A 4,760-nucleotide genomic window follows, 5' to 3' on the forward strand; every position below is an offset into this window, starting at 1 on the left:
TGCGGACCCTACTTAAATAAAATCAACAAATAAAAATTAAATTTACAGAACATACTTTTATTTTCTGTTTTTACAATTAAAAAATAAAAGTGGTTATGGAACATATTTTTTTTTTAAAACAATTTTTTTTTTTTAAAAAAAAATTAATTTTATTTTTGTCATTAAAAAATTTAAAACCACCTAAGCTTAAAATAATTTTTACAAATCACTCATAATATTTTTTTAAGAATTTTTTTCTCATATTATTTTGTGTTAATTAAAACTTATTTTAATTTTATTTTCATAATTTTTTATCATGCATAATTTTTTTCTTTTTTTTTTCTAATAAAATTTCATTTAATTATCTTTGGTTTTTTATTTTTTCCATAAAAAAAGAGAAATGAAATGTGTTAATTGTAGTGGTGCAAGTATAAGTAAATCTCGTTGCTGATTATCACATTAGTGTAAATCTAGTGCACTGATAAATCATGAGATTAAATAGTTTAAAACATACAATTATGATTATTCTTTAATGTGGTGACAACAATATTATCGTGAATAACATTATGTTTGGGATTTAGTATAATTTATATATTAATTAAATGATTATGAAAGTAATATGTGAACAAATCAATATACAATAGTAAAAAAAAATGATCTCTAATCTTTTATTGATAAGTAAATAAGATTACATTAAAATTGAATTTTAAGGCATAAAACTCCAAAAGTTTACACTATTTGATTTCAAACTAAAAAATGGAATTATATAATTTTTCATCAATAGCCTTATTCACTATATTTATTATTTCATATAGACATTTAAAGATACTTGTATAAGGTAACTTGACAAGTAATAAATTTTAAATCATAAGATTGAGATGATATAAACATATTAATATGCACTAGACAAAAGAAGAGTTGTGTAGGATTAATAAATATGAAGTATATTAGTAAATCTATTCAATTGTAGATCCATTAATAAATTATTAGAATTTAAGATTATAAATTTTAATTAATGCAAAGAATATGTATTGAAGTTCGTTTGTATAATGAAAAATTAATATTCTTATTAATTTATAATCTTAAAAAAAAAAATCACATGACCTCATCAGTGATTCAAATAAGAGTTGATGAAGAATAAAATTTTTGTTTGTTACATTTACTATAATTAGTTATAATATTTATCTATTTGGGATTATTTTTCACTTTAGTTCTATGAGTATTTAATATAATAATTTTTAAAAAATATTACTAATCATCCTAAAGTTGCTACCTCAAAATTGTGCTAAATGCCAATAAAGTTTAATAACAATACTCTTTGATGGTATTAGTTCAAAACAACAAATGACTTTTATCATCAATTAATGGTCATTACTCATTTGAAGGGGTGAGTGGGATAAATTGATGAAAAGTTTAACCAACTTGCAAGTGTGATAAGTGAAAATCTCAACTGCATAGTTAGTTTCATATGCCATAACCACAGACTATACCATACTTATGTGCGGTGTAAAATAATATGGTTAATTACAGTTAAATTACTAATTTATATATTAAAGATTAAAAGATAGTAATCGTCATCATCGTCATTATCAATAAAAAACAATAATAAATAATCATTTGCATATAAAGCTATATATATTTGTGTAATAATAATATTAGATAATCACATCAAAGATTAAAATTAACCACACACTATATGATTAAAATGGACCCTAAAGTTATCGCTCATATCATATGCCACAAAACTTACTAGAGACATGTTAAAAGGAATATCTTTAATGTGTCATAATATTGATGCAATTTAATATTAAGTTTTATATTTTTTAATTTAATAAATAATATCAATAAATTACTCATATTTACTCATAATGTGTTACATTAACATGGTATTTGGCATCTTAACATATTAGGAACATTTTAGGCTAAAAGTCTGAAAATAAGATGAAAGTTGAAAGACTTTGACACGAGTAATCAATCAGGTTACTTGTACATGCCGTAATATACCTAAGACATCTCTTGCTTCACACCTACCCAAATACACAAATATCAACAACTTCAATTTTACTAGTTTGTTTGTTTGTTTTTTCTTCATATATACGAATTTTATTTTATTTATTCTATTTATTGAGAAGAATTAAGAAACCACCTTTATTTATTTTTTTTTTATAACGAAACCACCTTTATTTATTATTATTTTAAAATGAGCATTTCTTTACGTCAACAAAAAATGAGCATTTCTTTTCTTTTATGTCTTTAATAAATAAAAGAAAGACAATTATTAACTTTTAGTTTAATTTGCGGCATAACCTCTTTAAGTAGCCAGATTTTTGCATCTAATTTCCAATTCTAAAATTTTAGTACTAAAACCCCCTAAACTCGTATTTTGTTAGCAGTTTAACATTTCCATCCGTTTTTAGGTGTTAACTGCCATGGTGGAATGTTTATATGGACACAGTGTATACGTGGCACATTTTATTACTCCACGTAAATAAATATTTAAAAAAATAAAAAATTAATTATTTTAAAAATAAAAAATAAAAAAAAAATTCTTTTTCTTTAAAAATTAAAAAATTTAAAATTAAAAAATAATTTTAAAAAAATAAAAATTAAAAAAAACCCTAATTCCCTATCTTCTTCTTCTTCTTCTTCTTCTTCTTCTTCTTCTTCTTCTTCTTCTTCTTCTTCTTCTTCTTCTTCTTCTTCTTCTTCTTCTTCTCTGCTAAGACAAACATACTCAGAATATTAAGAACAATGAGCTCCACCAATCCTTTGGTATTCATAAGCACACCCAAGGCCAAGGAATCCCTGGCAGGAATCTTACACAACATACCCACCACAAACATCCCCAGAATCTTACCGGTGCAGGAAGTAGATATGACCACCATCAGCATGCCCCATGCCTCCGCGCCTCTTTGTCACATTCATCTTAAGCCCAATGGACGCAAAGTAGAGCGACAACAGCAACCCCGACACGAAATCCTCTATCCTTTTTATTAGTCTCCCTGTGAACTCTCCTTCTTTTGGAATTGTCAGACCGACAGCAGAACCCAGATCGACACTAAGGAGTTGTTGCTGGTTTGTGGGGTTGATTGCTGTGGGTAGTGTTTGGTTGGATTTTGTTGATTATTGTTGGGTCCGATTGGGTTTTGGGTAGTGTTTGGATGGGTGGTTGTGCGATAATGAATAGAGGGAGAGAGAGAGGTGCGTTAGGTTTAGGTTAGGGTTTTTTTAGCAAAGAAGAAGAAGAAGAAGAAGAAGAAGGACGAGGATGAGGAGGAGGAGGAGGAGGAGGAGGAAGGTGTGGGAATGGAATAGGGAATTAGGGCTTTTTTTTAATTTTATTTTTTAAAAATTGTTTTTTAATTTTTAAAGAAAAAGAATTTTTTTTTATTTTTTCTTTTTAAAATAATTAATTTTTTATTTTAATTTTAAATATTTATTACGTGGACTAATTAAATTGTGCCACATGTATACTGTGTACACGTAGACTGTGTACACATAGTTTAAGTTAATTTTTTTTAACACGTGAGGTGTACTAAAATATAATGATCTCTATTATTAATACGGTAAGTTATTCAAAATTTTTAACAATTTATAAAAATAATGTTATAGGTCTCGTCGTCCCGAGGCAGCTGGTGATAGGTCCCGGAGGTCGAGGGCTTGATGCCTGCCACCACCACAATCTTCTCCAGCTGGTGGGCGCATGTTAAGGTAGAATGGAGCTCAGCCGCCTCCCACCCGTTGGCACGGGACTTGTAGCCTTCCTGGGCCACAGGACCCTGCATGACCTCCTCCAGGGTGGCCAGACGTGCTTCCCCTTTCTTTGAAGACTTGGAACCAAATGCAGAAGTAGACATTTTCGTTGCTGAAAAAATCGAAAGAAATCTAGCAGTTAGGCCCCAAACCAAACCCTAATTCAAAAAGGGAATGGGGGTCCCCTAACCGCTGGAAAGAGGCCCCCTCCGGACACTTGCCAAAAAAGAAAGCCTCAAAAGGTTTTCCTTGACAAGAGTCGGGTGCAAGAATCCCAAAGGTAGTGACATTGCAAAAAAGTAAAGAAAGAAAGGGAAAAAAGGGTAAAACCGAAAAGGTGAAGTCTACTTTAAGCCCTAAAATGGTCATTACATGAAATGAGGATGATGCCCCAGCAAAAATGTAGTGAAAAGAAGTAAGCTAAACGCCAAAAAGGAGGAATTCAACACATCATTCAGAAATTCGAATAAAACTATTCCCAGAAGTTCAACATCCAACCCAGAAATCGTAAAACATGCTATAGAAACAAACAGTAAGCAAATGTACGAGATATGAGGAACTTACATGAAGTTTGAAGACTGGGGGTTGGTGTTAATCGCCGATAAAACGTAGACTGGAAGCGTCGAAGGAATAAGAGCAGGAAATCAATGGTATTTGAAGTTTCTTTTCTCTCTGAAAAACTCTACGAATATTTGGTGAAATGCTGAAAGTAACCAAATGAAGTGGGAAGGCTAGCTTTTATAGGCCAGAATAGGTGTGAGACAGCTGTGATCAGCCACCATCGAACGGTTAAGATGACGATCGATTCGAATTCTGCAGATCCAACGGTTGGATTAAATCGTCATCAAGGCGGTAGAAAACATTTGAGTGCCCGTCTGAAACCCATTTAATGCGCCGTATCAATAAATGGACAAGAAACGAATGGACGCCTGCAAAAAGCAAATAACTGCAGTAATGATGGTCATTAATATATCACCACGCGCCCAAAGCACGTGCCAGGAAGCTGATAAGGCAACTGGAGGCATCTA

The sequence above is a fragment of the Cannabis sativa genome, chromosome X (assembly GCF_029168945.1).
Source record: "Cannabis sativa cultivar Pink pepper isolate KNU-18-1 chromosome X, ASM2916894v1, whole genome shotgun sequence".
NCBI lineage: Eukaryota > Viridiplantae > Streptophyta > Magnoliopsida > Rosales > Cannabaceae > Cannabis > Cannabis sativa.